The 20,173-nt window shown below is 39.5% G+C and overlaps 1 protein-coding gene and 1 long non-coding RNA gene across 2 annotated transcripts in view; one reads left to right on the top strand and one right to left on the bottom strand.

Annotated features, from left to right (window-relative positions):
- The window catches only part of LOC146313913 (uncharacterized), a 71,913-nt gene extending 70,928 nt beyond the window's left edge, over positions 1–985 (bottom strand). The window contains exon 1 of the long non-coding RNA XR_014771943.1: positions 918–985. This is a non-coding gene — a long non-coding RNA (uncharacterized LOC146313913). The remainder of the gene's footprint in view (positions 1–917) is intronic.
- lrfn2b (leucine rich repeat and fibronectin type III domain containing 2b) overlaps positions 1–20,173 on the top strand; it is a 244,637-nt gene that overhangs the window by 43,609 nt on the left and 180,855 nt on the right. The window lies entirely within an intron of this gene.

Here is a 20,173-nt window from a genome sequence, read left to right as displayed (position 1 = left end):
GTTAGGTAATACTAGCTCTGTTTTGTTTTGAACAACAACTGAAGAAACGTATGTCAAAAAAGTTCACATTAATCAATGGGAGCAGCTTGGCTGACCTGTACGTATCCCTCAATGGACCTCAGAGTTGCCAGATGCCAGTTGACAGAGTTAGCTAATGTGGTAAAAGGGTTAGTGTTACAAGATAAATCACCTTGTCCTCCTTGTACCCAAATTTCTGGTGAGATAGGCATGACAAAGCTTCAGACACCATCCATACCTACAGCAGATAATACTTTATATAAGCTTGCCTGATATGAAGTGTGTGGTACAACATGACCATTTCTGATGATTGCCTCAGTCCAATCCTTTTATCTCATTGCATTTAAGCATTTTCGACCTTTTTTGACTGGCAGTGGGAGCTGGTATGTGATAAAAACTCAATTTAGAGCCATTACTGCCTCTATTCTAGTGGCCCCAAAACACAGCAAGATGACATTTTCAGTAGGTTATGTGGCCTACTATTTTGAAGTTATCCATGTTTGCCTCCAGTTTTTCCTCTGTTTTGTTGGCACTAAAAGGGTCTATTTACACACTGATGAGCAGCATTTTGATGACAGGCAGTCTAAAGAACATTGAGCAGGGATTTATTCAGCTTAAAGCTATCAGAGACAGCTGTAAAGGAAAAAGGAGCCTTTCTGCTTAACACTAGAAATTAGTTGCTGAAAACATAAAAAGACTGAGAACTATGTAGTGGTGAGTTGTGGAATTAGACAGTAAAATTGTTGTTCACAAATTCTGTGTCTAGGGTTTTTTGGGCGGACCTGAAACATGGCTCGAAGACGTGCTGGAGCCACGATCCCCCAACAGTGTAAAAGCCCCATGAACCGACACACGAATGACGGCAGCTCACCCTCCCTAACAGTCAGTTTCGAACGTACCTTCGGCGACTCTCCCGGTCCAAATCAGCTCAGCAGTTCACTTCAGCTCGCTTCACTTCCCACAACCTGACACAGAAGAAAAAAAAATACCATCCTGTCACCATCCTCTGGCTCTGGTGGCTTAAACATGTACGGACATGTACGGACACACGTTTTTTTACTGTTGCTTTATAGTCCCTTTAAAGATCTTTTTATGGATTAGTATCAGCTCTTAGCCTAAATGTTTTGTGATTAGTAGTCTAATGTACAGTAATCTATTGCTACAGCAGCTGTCTCGTTGTACTAAATGAAGACACTGAATCTCTTTCCCAACACAACTTAAGTGCTTTGGGTTCAAAGAAAAACTCTATTGCATCTATTTCACCAACATTTTACTGCTGGTTGAAAACTGCATTTGAACTTCAGTAAGTTGCTCAGGCTGGAGATGGAGAGAGACTGTCCAAAACCACCCGACCACAACAGAAACTATAACCACCATGAAGAGAAGCTGTGATACAAGCTCTCGCTTTTTTTTTCTTTTTGGATGCACTGTACACTGCACTGTATTCTGTTGGAAAATATACATCCTCAGTAAATAATTCATCGCTCATGCTTCCACTGAAGAGACAAAAACCTCAGATCTGGAGTTATGAAGAGACCGTAAGCTTCCTCACATTAATATATAAAACAGAAATGCCATGTTTCATCACATTTTCCACGTCGTTTTCATTCAGTCGAGGTTTGACTGGATCTCCAGAACTCCACTCCAGATGAAACGGCATTTTGAGAGTAGCTAGCTTCTGTATTAGTGATGGATTTCTGAGTGAAAGGGGGATAGGCAGGTGGGACAATGATGGGAGGATTTTTACTTGATGTAAAAGTGGCTGTGTCATAATTAAACATATCATGCTGCTGCTAAGTAGCCAATCACAGAACCCATTGATTCCCGATATTTGCATATGAATGCAGATGAAATAAAAAGCTAATTAAAAGCAATCATCAGGCTTTGAGATTGCACTTTGGACAGTCTGTTCTGCCTCTTTTGCTCCTTACACAGACTGTTGACCTGCATGCAACCAAAGCTCATTCAAACGCAATTAGTCAACACGACTCGGACTACAGATGGAAACCAGATCCTTCTGATATTTTTTGCCTACAGATTCAGCCTTCATATGTAGACATCTGCTTAAAGAGATTACTAGTTATCTAACTAATAAATCTTTGCTCTAAAAGTTGAAGATTGATTGATGGGTGGATGCCATGGTTGGTTTAAGCTTAAGTAAACACATCATATTTTATTTCATAGGAAGAAAACACTGCATGAAAACATTGAAGAGGTGCACAGAATGACTGGGGATGCGGTTATAAAGTCTTTTTTTTTATTTCATTTTGCCTTTAATTAATTAATCTTTTTCTTCTGCAGTGGTGTTATTTGTGCCGAGAGAATTAGCGCCAGTATTCATTTTATTATTCATGTTCTGCTTCACTTTATTGAGCCATTTACTGACTAAAGCTGCTTCCTTTTAAAAGACATCGTTGGTGGCAGTGATGGGTGCATGTTGGCGAGGTCACACTGTAACTGAAGCACTACGGTGGTCATGTGCGTTGCAGGGTTGGATTTGGGGTGGGGGAATCCCTGTGGGTACAGTACTGAAGATTTTGTTTCCATGCATCACTTTGTTTTTTTTCTGTCCTTTTCTGCTATGCATGCACTCTGCTGTAATTAGATTTTCTTGGTCATATTTCCCTCTGAGGACTGCCCTGACTGCTTCCTGATCATCCAGTAGGAATTGATACATTGATTGTTACTGGAAACAAATTTGAATTTACTTTTTTTTTCTTTTAAGTAACCAAATGGCTATTTACACAAGTAAAATAAGAAAATAAAAACATTTTAAGAAATAAAAACCGTTTAAAACAGTGAAAACTCTGGTAAAATCAGGAAAGGTTCTCCGATAAAAGTAGAGATTTAAAAGACCACTGACTGGACTGACCTGATTTTCTTGTGCAGATTGTTTCAGAGCTGACCAGATGTTAATAGCTGCCATGTGACGATTCTCACCTGTGTGCAAATAGACACCCTTTTTTTCTTTTAAATATTATCGGTCATCATTTTCATTGTGACTTCCATTAGTCAAAATTAGTTATATTTTTATTGCATTAACTCTATCCTCCTGCAAAGAGTTAAAGATGGACATTTAGTTTTCGATTCTTGCGGTCAGGAACTGTCCTGTACTGCCGTAACTTTGGCTTTGGGGCTCCGACTAACAGTTATTTTCATTATTGATTAATTTGTTTGTTAATTTCTTGATCAGTCACTTAGGCTTTTTGGTCCATAAAATGTCAGAAAATGTGGATAAATGTTTCGCAAAGCCCAAGGTGACAGCTCAACCTACAGATGTTTAGTTTAGAACAGTGGTTACCAACCTTTTTTCCTTGAAGCTTCCCCTACTTCTGTCTCAGGAAAGCTGCCACATCCCCAACCTGAAAACAAGCACATATGCAATATGTGAATAAATGATTCATTCCAAAACTTTACTGTCCAAAATGAACATCAATTAAATTGTTTCCATTCTTAGAACCTTTGCTGCTGGTAAAGGTTTTTGTTTTCACAGTTTAGCAGAGTCGGCCTCTACACACTCAGTCTCACAAAGAGAAGAATGATTCATTATCACAGAGCTTGAGAGGTCTCAGAGTTTGTGGCCTTCAAAGTAAACTACTATCTTCAATTGAGGACAAAGAAATGTATCTTTTTCAATACACAGACTTTTGTATAAATTGCAGCATTCATACTGGTGCTGGAAATCTTTGAAAACACTTGAATTTTAATGCAGTGTTTTTATGGAGTGAAGAGTTCTTAGATTTTTGGTAAAGTGCTTGAAACTGTAATCACATTACTGTCATATAAAATTACTGCCTGACTGAATTACTTAGTTAAATTTTAGACAAAGAAATAAAATAAGTCAGATATTTGCTGAGCCACATTGTACAGAAAGTTAGTGATTAATCATTAATCTATTAATTGTCAATTAATCAGCAGTCTAGAAGTGACATAAATTGTGCCTCATTTCACATTGTTTTGTCTGGTGGAGCCATTCATTGATAAGGAAACTTAAATTAAAATTAAATAAGAAAAAGAAAGAAGAAAAAGAGAAAAAAAAACATCAGCTATCGGTTAAGGAAAATGCACAAAATTCACAACCCTAACAGGAAGCCAAGACTACTGATAGACAGCTGACACATTTCGAAACATGAAACTTTGTTGTGTTTTCCTGTAATTTGTCACACGTCTGTAGAATTCTATCACAAAACATCATTTTGGTTGATAATAGCAGAATAGCATCATTTTGTGTATAAATATGTAATTTACCAAAACTGTAAGGTGCTGGAAAAGCTTGAAAACTGCAGGAGGAACCTTGAAATTGTGATTTTAGTTAACATGTACAAAACTGATTTTGAGGATCTCAGAGCAGACAAAGTCTTGGGGACACCATGTTACTTCTGCCCCTCCCCCCAAAGTGGGCCCAGGACCCCAGGTTGGGAAGCAATAGTTTAAAAGACTGAAGAAACCAGAATATATTCCCATTTAAGAAGCTAAATTAAGCTTGAAAAATAACTGAATCAATTAATCAACTAATGGTTGTGGGTTTATTTGGCTTTTCTTAACAACAAAATTATACATGTGACCAGTAAATATACATACAGGTTGCAGAACTTTTCCTAGTGTAGCACCATGACATATACATTTTCACTTGACTAGAGCAGGCTTCATTAAAAATGGCGATGATCGAAGCGTGTACGAGATGGACTGAGCTGTAGAGGTTTCTGTAAGTGGACTTGAAGAAATACCAACTCTTTAATCTGCATACTTTTTCAATTATTATAATAAAAACCTAATGTTAACTGCTCCTTGACGTGATGAAAACCATCATTCATGATTTAGTGGCCAATCTGACAAATCTACCTTCAGTTGGAGTATTTTAAAATAAAAAGTCTTGAAACCCGGAGCTGAATTTCTCCATCTTGCGGACTGATGTATAAAACATAGCCGCGTTTGATGTTCTATTCACCTTTATGAGACCACACAGGCCTGTGCTGTGAGAAATGAGAGCAGTGTTGAGAGGCAGGCAGGCAGGAACCTGCGCGGGGTGAGAATCTAACCCAATTTGGCGTGAAAGCACAGGCGTGCCATCTCTGATGATGAGTGCTTCTCCAGGTGGATTTGAGAGACAAGAGAGGATGGATGATGAGGGAAGGAACTGACAGGCTGCTGTAAAACTCACAATTAGTGCGAGTGTGCGACCGTGCATGCTGGAAACGTGTGTATATGTACTTGTGCATGCTTATTAGATGTATATGTTTTAACATGTGTGGGTGATCTCACCTCAGTGCGTCTATATTCTAGCTATAGTTAAATTTCTGTCTTCAGCAGCAGAGAGCAGAGAGGAGTGTGATGACTCATTCTCATAGCTGGCGGAAACGATTAAAAAATAAATACACAGCTTGGGTGCTCTGTGACTCAGGGGACTAAAACACATTAACTTGTGAGGATGGAGGGAAAAAACTTGGGAGGTTTTCGGCTCAGCTCTTGCTCGCACTGTCTTCTCCTGTCTCTTTTTCCATTTTCCTATCAAACAGGCTGACCGGGGGTGGATTGAGGTAAAAACTCAGAGGCGATAGGTAAGATGAAGAGGCATTTTTAGTGAGTGGCTGGTGCGACACACGACACGGCTCAGTATTAGAAATGTGCTGTTCAGTGCCTCTGAAGTCAAATCAGTCTGAGCTTTGTCCATCATCGCTGAAAAGACGTCAAATGGGACAAGAAACATGATCTCAAAGGATAGCATAAATAATATATACGTTTTATACTTTGCATGTCTCATTTAATGCAGTTTAGTCCAGTGTATTTTAGGAGTATTGGACATAGTAACAATAATCAGGTGTAGTGTTGTGAAATGGTTGCAGTTTGGTTAGTTTCTGGCACCAAAATTAATTAATTACAATAAGTGCATTTGTTATGTGATGCCAATTGAATTGACATGCACGGTAAAAACAATGGGCCAACATGGTGGTTCACACCAGACTCTCCATAGAGACGCAGCACAAGACGCTAACATTTCCCTCTGTTTCAAGTCACAAATATTTGGATCACCTCTTGACTAAAGAAAAATAAAGATGTGGAAACAAACTACAAGTTTTAGGCATTCGCAATCAATTTACAGCATCCACCACTGTATTTCAGTCACTAAAGTCCCTGCCAGAGCTCCAGTTCAGTGATGTTTACGTCGATCTTGTGGAGAATCCCTCACCTTACACTGCTGATCTGGATGAAAGTATGCAGAAATACAGACAGTTCTATGTATTTTTGAACTGGTTGGGTCAATAATGCTGCTGTTAGGAAGGCAAAGTATGAGAAATTCTTTATTGTCAAAGCAAAGGTGAGTACTAATTAACTAATGATAGCTGTCTAACAACTCATGGGTTTTAGTTAGTTTCAGGGTCATTGTGGTCAGTGTTGCAGGGCTGTAACAACAAAGCAGTATAATTTTGTTAGGTTTTCTGACATAAATCTTGTCAAAACTTTGGTAAAGTGTTTGTGTAAATAAGTGTGTACTGTGACGGCTGCTATTGTTTGCCCTCTGCAGGGACAGAGGCATGTTTAATGGCACAAATCCACAATCTCCTCATTTCTGCGTTTTCTTTTTCGGATGGGATTCAGCAGAAACACAGCCCAAGTCTTTCTCCTCATCGGTTTGTGCATCGGCACAACAACTATCTGAAACAACAGAGACCGTTCAGTTCGTAAGCTGGTCAGCAGCAGAACACAGTATTGTTTTGCCTTCCAAGGGGGCGTTCCCATGCGGCCATGATGTCTAATGAAAACTATGAATTATCTTGCGTGATAAAGTTAAAACTTGCAGTCAAGTTAGCAATCATAAATATGCAACGTCCAGGTAGGCTTTCAAAATAAAATCATAAAACCTGTTTGGGTGAGTAGGAAAAGATCATGGAAAGTACATTATTTGCTTAAGTCCACATGCATAATGTAACAAATGGAAGTTTTTTACATTGCAGAACACAAACAGTTGTTGCTGGGTCTCTCCACACTATGTCACCTGACATGTTTTTTCCCAATGACTTGCCATCTCTGCACAAGTCTTTGCTGACCAACTAGGGAGGTGAAAAAGCAAAAAAGGTCTTTCGATTACCAGCAAAATGACTTAAGACACTGGCATGTTATTCATAAGGCATTTGATGAGAGCAGGCTGAACACAAGCAGTCACATGTTCAGGTTTCATTAAGAAAACGCTCTTGGCAATTACCCTGCATACTGTTTTTGAGTGTTACCATAACCAATAAAAAGATGACTAGAGCTACAAAAATGATCTTTGAGCACCAGGCGATCATTTTTACACATGGATTCATCTATTTGCAACATTTGTACAGTAAACATTAAGAATCAGACTCAGACAGTTAGTGGTCTTTCTTCCAGGGTGGCCGTGAACACACCACTGAAGAAGCAGGGCATGAAATATATGCAGCTGGATTCTCCCACGAGCCTCCTCCATATAGTCCCTGCCAGTGGATACGAACACATTCAGGTCTTTGTAGCCCAGCGTTGCTCTTAGGGTGTCTGTAAGGATGCAGAGCAGTGTGTGTGTGTGTGTATGTGTGTGTATGTGTGTGTGTGTGTGTGTGTGTGTGTGTGTGTAGGTCCCTGGATTTAGCCCAGCTAATCAGATCAACTTGGCATGAAAGACAAATACGCCTGCAGCATTAGTGTGCTCAACCTATTTAATTGCAGCATTTTCACTCTAACAGGTCACTGCTTAGTGACAAACGTGCACACACACACTTTCGGAAGCTCCACACGCTTGAACCAAGAGCAGCCACATCAGTGTGTACCCGGTGGTTTGGTGCAGATGTTACTGCTCCACCATGTGCCATAAAGCTTTTTGTAGTTCCATACAGCAGTAGCAGCTCACAGCCACTTCCTTACTCTTATTACCATTGAGATACTGAGGTGGCTGCCAAGTAGCACAGGACTCACTGAAGTGCCTCTAATTAAACACTCTCTGTAGGACAATAGCTTCAAACAACAGCTAAACAGTTAAACCAAATTCAGCCAAAGTGCAAAAAAGCAAAACAAAACAACATCCTCACTTCCCTCTAATGGCATCTAGTCATCCAGATGTAGAGATTCGAGTCACATGACTTGGACTTCAGTCTTCAGTCACAAATTTTGACTTTAACAAAACTTCCGACTTGCAACTGGACTTGGATTTTAACAGCAATGACCTGTGACTTCACTTGGACTTAAGTCTTTTGACTTGAAAATAGATACCTTACCCCAATCCCAAAGATTGGGTGAAGGTGCGAATCCACCAATCAGTTCATTTCCTGAATCGATTAACATTAACACTGTTCATTCTCAGCCAGTTAACACTTGACTCCCGCCTCTGGGACTGAGATCCACTTTGTTTGAAGCAATCCAGTCAAGTTGCAAGTTGCAGTGAGGCTGGAAACTTACTGTTACATTATGATGTGTTAAGCATTCAAAACCCACAGTTTAGGACTTGGGACTTGTCAGTCCTAACTTGGGAATTGCCTTTGTTGACTTGGGACTTAAGTGCAAAGATGTGAGACTTGTGACTTGCAAAATCAAGACTTGGGCAGATAATTTTGGTTTTATATGTCCAGCTTTGAGACATCAGTCTTTCTTATGTGTCTCATGGGTCGCACTAAAGGCGTTGAAAATTTACATTTAAAAGATTCACTCCACACACCTCACTTTCATTTTGTATTGGAACAACTTTCTGCTGAGATAGATATCTCGTAACTTAGGAAAACAAAAATGAAACTACCTGTACGGACAGACGGCAATAGAGGAAAGTGCTGAAATAATTTGGGTGATGTAACCCTTAATCGGCTGCTTTTGCTTTCTTGTGTGACAGCATGAGACATACACTGATACTACACTGATTTTATATCACGTTGCGAGTCAAAAATTCAGCTGAATTGATCCCAGTTACACCTGTTCAACATGGGTCCAATAGGATTGCGGCACTGACTTCAGACAGAAGTTAAAAAAGCTAGTTTTTCATTAGAGAAGACTGGTAGAAGAGTTTGTTTGTGTTCTGTGCTCTATTCACCAATCATACTAGGAGTTGAGTAAAGAATCTCAAGCTGGGCAGACTATATCAGAGAGGATGAGGAGGATACCAAGTTATCAAATTAATACTGTGATTGTTTCCTGCTTAAATTTGTTCTGATTTCATTTCACGCACCTCGTCTCCGCCTGTTACAAATATGTGATCTGTATCCGATATGTTGTCTGGACAATGAATTTGAGCACAGGTCTTTGCATTTGCGTACATCTCATATTAATAAGTGTTGTTTTGGTTGATTCAGAGGCAGCTGGTTTTAACTTTAGGTTCTTGATGATGTTTGGCTTCTCATCCGTGAGGTCTCTTTAGCTCTAACTGACTAATGGGAGGGTTCAAAGCATTTAACCTCTTGGTGAGGTCATTAACACCTTAGGGTCAAAGTCGCTGACCCCCTCCCTTGTCTAATATGTGGGTCTTTGGGGTTAGGTGAACACTGAAGAAGCATCTTGGATGAGAAGTGAAACGTCTTCAAGAACCTTAAGCAAGTCCCATTGCCTTTGTATAACGATGACACAGAATTTTCCCAGAAACTAAGTGTTGTTGTTTATCTCGAGTCTGCCTGCAATGTGATCTCATCTCAATGTGCAAATGAGGTAGGCGGAGCTGACAGTGATGAGATGAAAAAAAGAATACCCTCAAAGGACCACTACAACAGGCAAGATGAGGGTCTCGTGACTGATGAAGAGCTTCAAAGGCATCTGTAACAAGGCTAACAAGGCTGATATACTGAAAGTAACTAGTACCGATGGAGCAGCTTGCTGGCACACGTCCTGAGTCGACTATCCCCATTGTCATGTGACATTCATCTTACAGGTCGGAGAGGTCTCTTGAAAGTTTCCTGAAGTGGCTCTATGGGCTCTGTTCGTCCTTTGCAGAGGTAGAGCTCGTTTTTAACTTCTTTTGTTCGTAGCTTGAAATGACACAGAGAGGTGGAGTTGGGTTCAATGACCTCCTAAATGCCCCCCTGCTTAATGTTGAATTTACAGGATGAGACGTAGTGGGTGTTTTTGTTGTATAGCGTGTAGATCAGCTCAGGTTGCAGTATAGTAGTATCTGAAAGACTATGTGTGGTGTGTTCCCAGCCACAGAGGAGAAAAAAACATTATTACAGCGTTCTTCACAGCAGAGTTGGTCTGAACTGTTAGCAGCTGAGTTCAGCAGAGTTGAAATAAATTAATATAACTTAAAATTAGAGGTCTATTGACCATGGTTCAGAGCTGCAGATCTGAATAAGTAACGTGTCACTCACACAGACAGGAGGTAACTAAGTATAAATACTTTGTTACTGTACTTAAGTAGATTTTTCACAAGTCAGAATCAACTTTGAAAGACGTAAGAAGACCAAAACACTGTAACAAGACAAAAATGTCATTAAATACATAAAAGACAGAACAAGATGTAATGAAACAAAAACTACAAAAAAGACATAACATGGAAATGACATAAGATGAAAATGTCACAAGATGTAACAAGATGAAAATGATGTGGAACAAGACAGAAAATGACATAACGATATAACAAGACAGAAAATGACAAAAAAGACATTAGAAGATGGAAACAACATAAAAGATATGAGGAAAATGACATAAGACATGAAAAGATGAAAAATACATAAGACAAAACAAGATGACAACGTTAAAGACATAACGAGGAAAATGATGTGATGAGACGTAACAAGACGAACCCTTGTGTGTTGCGTGTTCTACCACAGAAGTCGCACTGTTCATGGTTCTGACTGACAGACAGACAGACATGTGGTAGTAAATAAAACTTCTGTCCCCAATTCTAATTTCCTTCTGTTTTAACAATCCACAGACAGAAGAGAAATGGCAGGAAAGTGAAGGAACACTCGAGAGAGAGAGAGAGAGAGAGAGAGAGAGAGTGAGAGAGAGAGAGAGAGAGAGAGAGAGAGAGAGAGAGAGATGCAAGCTTCCAAACAGCTGTTTCTACATGTCTGTGATGCGTTGTACTAATGCAAAGTCCTCTCATGTAAAAAACAAATGACTCTATGAGTTAATTTTGACTGAGTAACTCTTCACGTTGGTTTACATTCACAAAGCTCAGATGATGATGCTGAAGCCTGAAACAGTGCAAGTCTGTTTATTTCTCTGTAGTTAAAAAAAAAACGTGTTTGCTGAACATTGTGTGATGTGGGCTCTGATCCATGAAGAAGAGGTGTGTATGAAAAGCAGGAAAACGCTGCCTGTGTCCACCTGTTTCATGATTTTGTTTGTTGCTTTTCTCTCAATCATAAATGCATTCTTTGGTTTTGAAAGAGCAGCCTTATATTCTTGTTATTTAGCTCCTGACAGCTGATTTCTAGACTTGCCAGGTGCCAGTTGTTTTTTTCCAGCTGTCTGGTAGCTTTTCACAGTGTAGAAAAATTTGTTGTTGCCTGGTGGAAAAGCATGAACAGTGCCGCTGTTAAAAAAGGATAACAGAAAGGTGAGCTTTGGTGGTGTGACGGGCTGCTCGGGTGAAAAATAGGGATTACTGGATGCCACTTTTTCATGTCCGTTACATGTGCTATTTTACCGCAATGTCCACCAGGCATGGCTGCGTCGCTTTAGAGCCGCGCCGTGGCAGCCGGGGCAATCCGCGGCAGTTCTAGACAATCCCAGTCTGTTTTTGATGGATGCCACATCAGTTAGCACAGAGCAGATCGAACAGGCAGGAACACAGAAAAGGCAGGGGGAATCCGGTCTATTTTCAAAATAAAGTACGCTGTGCAGACTCGTGATCATAAAGACAGACAGCACAAAAAGCAAGGAAAGAGGAGAAAATCTGAGCAAGTAAACAACCAGGTGGGCAAAACGCTCAGTTGCTGAAACACTGCTGCCGCACTTGGTGGAAACAACTTGTAAGTGACACATTTACATGGACGCCGTTTAAAAATATCATGCAGAAGCTGTGAAACAAATACTCTACACAGCCCACAATATGGCTCGGTTATGCAATACTGCTGCAGCTTTTTGTAAAAACTTTGTCAAACACAGAACTTTTAGCAGCATTGGCATATCCCTAGTAAACAAACAAACAAACAACCAAAAGCCTCCTATAATCAGGACTGCTCCCTGAGCTCACTCTATATGCTACGTATCATATTCCTCATATATTGTGCAGCTGTTTTGCTGCATCTCATTTTAAGGCATCCCATGATACTCCGTGTATCTGTTTTGGGTTTTTTTTCCAAATCCGTGTTCTCTGCAGACCCCAGCACACATACATCAAAAGTTCCAGCATCTTGATGTTTTGAGACATATTTTCATTGTCATGGGAACCGACACGTTCCACATCCCGCCACAGTAACAGCAGAGTGCAGCTCTGTGTCCCAGGAGCCAGGCTGAGGGAGAGCTTACAATAAAGACACATTCCCTGAGTTGTTTTTTTTTTTTCCTTTCTTTAAAATTGCATCTGCCAGAGCTCACAAATCCTCTCTGCTCACTGTTGTGAAACTCAACTCTAACATTATAATGATGATCAATAAGATGTTGTTCAGGGTGGGTGCAGCAGGGTCACATCTCCAGCTCTCTCCCTCCACGATAACAACAACAAGATGGACAACCCATGATGACTAAATACATTTGCAAATACATCCTAATATACAGAGGTGTCTGGTTAGTCTTGCAAATGTACTGTGCATACATTAAGTCCCACAACTGAAACAAAAGCATCAGACTTAATGGGTAACAATCCCTCATTTATATGAAGAAGTGGATCTCCTATAAGCAAGAATTACACCAGTTATAATAATGTGTATGTGTCAGAGCAATAAGCAAAAAACATTTCATTTCATTGTTTTTTATGTTTCTATATGTGTAGTCATGGCAACAGCCCAAATACAGTATAACAGGTAAAATCTCAAAATAATCCATCAGACACTGAGCTGACTTTACTATGACTTTATTAAGAGTGAACATGTTTCACCCGTTTGCTCAGCAAACTTACATGAGCACTCACTGGCGTGAGAAATATATATTGTTCATGTGACTTCAACATTTCTCAATAAATAAACATTTTTATCCAGATAACAAAGAATTTTACAAAATTACATTAACTAAAAATATAGCAAATTTAATAAGTTCCAAAAATTATGCATGGTTTTAAAATTTGAACCGATACTATTATGCAACCAAGTGAATACTTAAACTTGCTATACTTCATGATTAGTGACGTGATCTGTGTGTATTTATCACACCAGTGAGTGCTAGTAATTTTGCTGATCTGCACCTATACCATGTGGGGTTCCACAAGGTTTAATTCTCAGCCCTGTGCTTTTCTCACTATATGTGCTTTTGCGAGGTAGCCTGGTCAGTAGTTTCAGTTGTATCTCCCATCACTGTTATGCCGACGACTTGCTGCTCTCAGTTAAACAAAATGACACAAGTAACATCAGTGCCCTCCACGACCACTTGGCTGACCGTAAAGGAGTGGATGCCTCAATGTTTTCCCCAGTTGGACCCTGACAAAAGTCATGTTGATCGATCCAAACAATTTCATCTCATAAATAAAAGTCTGAATTGGCATTCTGGTCAACTACGCAAAACCAACAACAAGAAACTTGGACGTCAACTGAACTACACATAAACAAACCTGATTCTTTCCAATATTGCAAAGATAAAATGTATGCTTTTCTCAAGAGACCTAGAACTACTCATCCATACTTGCATCTTCTCACATCTTGATTAGTGTTACTTTCTCTACTTTGATCTCACACAATCAGCTCTGTCCCATGTTTAACTCACTCAACATGCTGCAGCCAGGCTGCTCACAACAACCAACCGCAATGCTCACTTGACTCAACTGGCTTCCTGTTAATTTTACAACAGATTTCCAGATCCTACTTACAAAGCCCTCCAAAGCCTGGCCCCGCCACACATCCCTGAACTTCTGTTGCCCTACTCCACCTCTACGCAGCTCGGATCAACCAACCGAGGTCTTTTATACATACCTTGCACTCTCGGCAAATCCAAGGGTAATTGTGCCTTTGCCAGCTGGACCCCGTCTCTCTGGAACAGTCTCCTGATTCAGTTAACAGCTTTAAAAAACTTCTCAAAACCCATTTTTCAGTGATTGGCCTTCCAGGGCTGTAACCTGGATATAGTGGATTTATAGATGTAGAATAATCTTTCAGTTGGCTGTCACATGTGTTTGTGTGCATGTATATTTTTGGTATTTCATTGCATAATATGCTGTTACTTTTCATATATTTACTGTGCAGGACTTCGTAAAGCTGTTTTAAAAGGTGCTATGCAATCAAAACTTCATTTACCGACTAAGACGTTCCTGCAACCAACCAGCACCTGATCCCTTATACAGGCTGTGCAGGGGAAGTTCTGTTTATATCAGAGCACAAATATAATGTTGACAACCGTAGGGACGGTCACGCCAGTGGTGTTACCTGCAAAATGAAAACAAATTTCTTTCTAAATAGAGGCCACAACCATCCTGAATGTGACCTGAACTCCATTTCACTCTTCCACTGCAGGAGACTTTGTTAGCACTCAATGCAAGACAACTATAAAAGCCTGTGTGTGGTGTTTTTTTCCTCTTTCTGACAACAGAAATAGTCAGTGTGCAAATGAGAACAAGTAAATACTGAGTTTGGCTGTATTGAAAAAGGACAGGTGTTGCTGGTTGAACAGGTGTAGACTCAGCAGAGTGGCAGGTTGTCCCCGTCCTCGCCAGATGTTGGCTGTTTGGTTGTTTGCTCAAAAAGGAAGAAGAAGAAGAGATTTATATTGCGAGATAACTGTCTTTTGAAAGTAACCTACAGAGAAAATTAACTTTGCACTTTCATCACAAAAAGTGAAAACCATTTGCGATTTCTTCCTTTTTGGTTATATTGTCCAGACAGCATGTCTGTCTGTCTGCTGCATGTTTGTCTTTAAATATATTGACTTACTAACCAAATCTGCAGCTCAAAATCTGTAACACTGAAGTGATGAAAATGTGTGCAAATTGAAAAATAGAGTGATAAATTCTCAATTGATTTGATAAACTTTTGACTGACATTTTATTTTGTGTTGCTCTGATAATCAGCTGTCTGTCATCCATCATTCACAACATTCAACTAACATTTATCATCGATGGCAAGTAATTTTTCTTACATCTGTTCAAAATGTCAAGCCACGCCCACTGACGAACTTATCAAGTGTCAGCTGTCTACTGGCAGGCCTTGCCTGATCGTGAGCTTTTATTTTGACATTGCAGAGGCAAATGGAGAGAGGGGAGTCTTACAAACACTTTTATTTTGCAGAAACTTGGGAGAGACTGATGACTCATTGGACACGTCTACCCAGCATGCCCGCTGCTAAACACTAATTTAACATTAGCTGCACATGCATTTTCATCAGCTTCACTTTTATCGATTAATTTTGTTACTTCCACCCCTCAGTGTTAATGAGATGTTCAAACTGAAATATGTGCTAAAATACTGTAATTTTGTATGCATTATTTAATTAATCAAAAAAGAACATTTCCACAGAACATAATCTGCCTCCTTGTGGACTAATTAGATGGTTTAATGCAACTAAAGGAGGTCACTAAGTAGAGTGCAGATCCCTGCCAGGCAATAGACGGTGAAGCACCTACTGCAATGCCACCATAACTGCCAGATGCAAAGTTATCCCAGCATTAACTTGAGCCATCATACACTGTCCTGAGCTGAAAAAAAAAATCAAACTGAAGCAGTTGTTGATCACTAGCGCAAGGTCAAATAAAACAAAGCAGTCAAAAAAACAGAATTACTGCCTCACAGTTGTTTGTCTCCGCCAACCAGTCAAGTTACAGTTTACATCCATGTCTGTCCACACTCATATAATGCCTGTAGTGAAGACTAATGCTTTTTAATATGGAACTTATCATTGTATTGCTATCTTATTAACATAGTAGACGTCTAGTCGCTACTTGAATTTGGCAAACTGACATGTTACATTGCCCCCTCGATTCCCAATTCCTAGTATTGGTCAAGCTCAGGGGTTGAGTGTTCTGTGAAGACAAAGGACGGACTGAAGTGAAGAACTGGAGATGCAGAGTACTGCTTTTGACCCTGGCAGTTCTCCTTCCTTCAGTGATATTGTGAAGTGCCCCTGAGCAAGGCATTAAACCATCTAATTACTCCACAAAGGAGCAGATTGTCTTCCGCTGAAATGTTCTTTTTTGATTAATTGAACTATGCATACGAAATTACAGTTATTTAGCACATATTTCAGTGTGAACATCTCATTAACACTGAGGTATGGAAGTAACAAAAAATAATTGATAAAAATAGGGCTGATGAAAATGCATGTTCAGCTAACATAAATTAGCATTTAGCAGCATACTGTGTAGGCACGTCCAATGAGTCATTAGTCTTCCAAGTTTCTGCAAAATCAAAGTTGTTGTAGGATGAATTCTTCCTCTCGTTTTACCGCTGCCCAGTCCAAATAAAAGCTCACGATCAGGCCAGGCCTACCAGGTGACAGTCAAAAACTTGACTGGTTTGACTGGGTGTTTTTTTGACATTTTAAAGTAACAGAAATTGCTTGATGCCAGTTGAGTATTTTCAATGATGAATGGTAGATTATCAGAGCACTTTCAAATGAAATATTTATCAAGTTAGTTTAATCAAATAATATCTTCATCAGTTTTCTTATTAATTTGTAAAAATGTTTGTCACTTCTCTCATTAGTTTTAAAACATTTTCATCACTTCTTTAATTTCTCTTATTAGTTTGAAAGCATTTTCATCACTTCCCTCATTAGTTTGTAAACATTTTCATCATTGTCTAATTAGTAAACATTTTTGTCACTTCTCTTCTGTCTTTATAAACATATTCTTTACTTCTTTCAATTTGTAAACATTTTCATCACTAATTAGTCTGTAAAGATTTTCATTACTTGTCTTAATTCATCACTTATTACGTTGTAAACATTTATATCAATTCTTTTATTATTGTTAATATTTTCATCACTTTACTTTTTATTACTTCCACCCTCTCTTTAAATGATAAATTGCAATTTTGTGGTGCAAATCATGAAACATGCTTCTGTTATCATATCACAACTGCTTTAACCAAATCACTTGATAATTTCTCACCCAGTTTTTCGTTTCACATCCAGTTTTACCCCTGTAACACTGTCATGTGAATTTCTGCAGGATTTTTTTTTTTCCTTTGCTTTAGCTTGTTACTGTTTGTTGCTGCAGTGACCTAATTTTCCTGCGGGGATGATCGAACTTTCATCTCTTTTTTATCTCTGAAGAACATATGGTAAACAACACGCATTACATGCAATGAAAACTGGCAGCTGGAAAACATGCAGATAACTGTGTTCTGGACCGTTTTTACCCCTTAAATGATTGCTTCATTTTGAGATGGTTAATGCGTTAAGAGTGGAATCGTCGTGCTCGACAGCCCATGCCGATTTCATATTAATACGTAATGTCAGTGTGATTGTCCTCAGTGTGTTTCCAGGAAAGTCATTCACTGAAGAATTGGCCATCTAATGTGCTTTTATGTGGGGGGATCATTAGATTTGTTTGTGTGCCTGATAGAACTGTTCCTCTCCCTCCTCTCTAATATAATTAGAGCCATTAGGTCTCTGTCAGGGTGTACCGCTGCCAATTCAAGCTGACAGCTACGGCACACTTGCACAAGTTGTTAATCACTTCCCATTTTCTTCATAGTGTGTATATCCAGCGGAAGACAGGGCTGGCTGCTGATGCAGACAGTACAGGAAACTTTTAAAGCCTTTAAGATAGAGCTCACCAGTGAGATTAATAGCTAATTCCTATAATATTATTTACAACAGTAAAAAGAAGTAGGAAGTCATTTATCCAACCCTGTTAATTAAATACATGTAAGTGTCACACGGCAGCAGTATATGTGCAGCATCTGCAGTCTGTAATTTAGCAATTAAGTCTGTGCTTCTAAAGCGTGGGTACCTGTAATGATTATTTCAATCCTCCGACACAGCGCCTGAATCTAACGCTAATTGATTTGCTTCTCGCACTGATGACTTGTTGCAGGGAGTCATGTGATGACATTTCTAGAGGAGACACAGAAATATACCGTTTACTGAATCTAAAGCCACATTCAAGGGAAAAATGAAAGTTCAGTTATTATCTACTCACCCTCAACTTTAGTTTTTTTAGTCTGCAAAACACTGCTGGAGTTTCACAGGAAAACAGTGTTGTAGAATCTCCCAAACAATGGAAGTGAATGGTGATCAGTTTTCAAATGGAAAAAGAACAGAATTAAAACGTGAAATGCCTCTATAGTGCTCGTCTGGTGTAATACAAGTCTTCTGAAGTCCCAGCATGCCAATCTGACTTGAAAGACGTCATTTACGCCATGTTTTTAGCCTGAATCTTCTCTGTAGATCTTTAGCCATGTTCACATTCACATGCACACTATCTGAACTAGGTGTGTGGTGTCAAGGTGTGCAAAGGCCATGACCGGAAAGTTGGATTATGCCAGACGTGCAGTGTGGAGATATTTTGTTTTTTTGAACAGTTGTTTTTTACATTTGAAAAGTGGTCACCATTCACTTCCATTGTTTGGAAGATTCTGCAGCACCGTTTTCCTGTGAAACTCCAGCAGTGTTTTGTGCACTAAAAAAAATAAACCTGACTATCAGTCGGCATGATGGTGAGTAGGTAATGACTAAATTTTCATTTTTGGGTGAACTATCCCTTTAAGAATTGTGACAAAACTGTACTTTTTTTTTTTTTTTTTTAAACGGAGAATGGATTTTTTTTTAATTATGCTGGAAAAATACATTTTAAAAGATCAAATTCTTGGCTATTAAACTCAAACCAAACATTTTTTTATTAAATGTAGACACAAAAATCTTTTTGAGCTGACAAATCTTTTTTCTAACATGATTACACACATGCACCAGTTTCATGTTAGAATAAACAGCTATGACGTACACATGTAACACATGGTTAAATCTGAAACTTACATGGCATTATCACAGCAGGATAAACATATGATCCATATCATCAAGAACACTTAACCTGCAACAACTTCATCTGCTGAGAGTTTTTACATGTACAGAAGATATTTTATACATGTTTCTACTGCTGCATTATGTTTCAGACACTGCAGATGTGCATCATCTCTGCACCTACGTTTTTATATCTTTACCTACGCAAGTCAATAACATGTCAGTACAAACAAGAGGACACTGTTTTCATGAACCCAGCAGCGCAGCCAGATTGTTGTCCAATGCGCCCTGTCCGGTGTATCTGTGTGCCAAGTGCACTATTGGTCATTTCGTGGCCAGGTTTCCATGTGCGCAGGGTAGTGTGATGGAAATTGCCATTTCTCATGTAATCCTCTATCTGCATATTGTAAGTGCCTAAAGACAGGACAGAAAGGAAGGTGCAATGACTTGCATGCAGCACAAGATAGCATAAGATAGAAGAAGCCAGAGTTGCTGTACTGTTTTCTGAAACAGCACTTACCAGAGAGACGGTGTTCTTAAGCCACCTGGTTGGTCGGATCACAGCGGTGAGCGGGCCCTGGTCCTCAGGCGCCAGGCCTCCACATCTCTACCCTCCTTTGATGGCGGAGGTTGGAGATACCGGTGTCCTCTCACATGAGTGATCCTGCCGATGGCACCGGGTTTGTGCCGGCCGTTTCTGCTGAATAAAACACAAAGTCAGAAACTTTATTTAAGGTTTGTTCAAGCATCTGCAGATGGACTCGCAGCACAGCCAAAGAATGAGCTGGGCGGAATGAGCCCAGAACAGAGAAAGAAAGAAGCGTCAGCGTTTTATACACACCGACAACTGCAAGGTCAGGAAATGGTGAATTGCATATTGTCATCACATGACGATACAGGATGTTCAGAAAACAGTTTAGCAGTTCTGTCTTATGCTATCTTGTGATACACACAAGCATATTGGACCTTCCTTTCGGTCCTGTATTACATGACAAATGGAAATTTCCATCACAGCAGGAGCAGAAAAAATACATTACTATAAAGTGTAAGCGGGTGCATGTGAGTAGAAGTTCCCAACCTTTTTTCCTTGGAGTCTCCCACTTACCTCCTAATTATTTCCTAATTATTTCCATTCTGAGAGAGTTTACCTTGGGTAAAGGTCTCTTTTCTACCTTAA

This window comes from Lutjanus erythropterus, chromosome 15 (genome assembly GCF_056507025.1).
Source record: "Lutjanus erythropterus isolate fLutEry1 chromosome 15, fLutEry1.hap2, whole genome shotgun sequence".
NCBI lineage: Eukaryota > Metazoa > Chordata > Actinopteri > Lutjaniformes > Lutjanidae > Lutjanus > Lutjanus erythropterus.
This window is presented reverse-complemented; position numbering and strand designations above follow the sequence as displayed.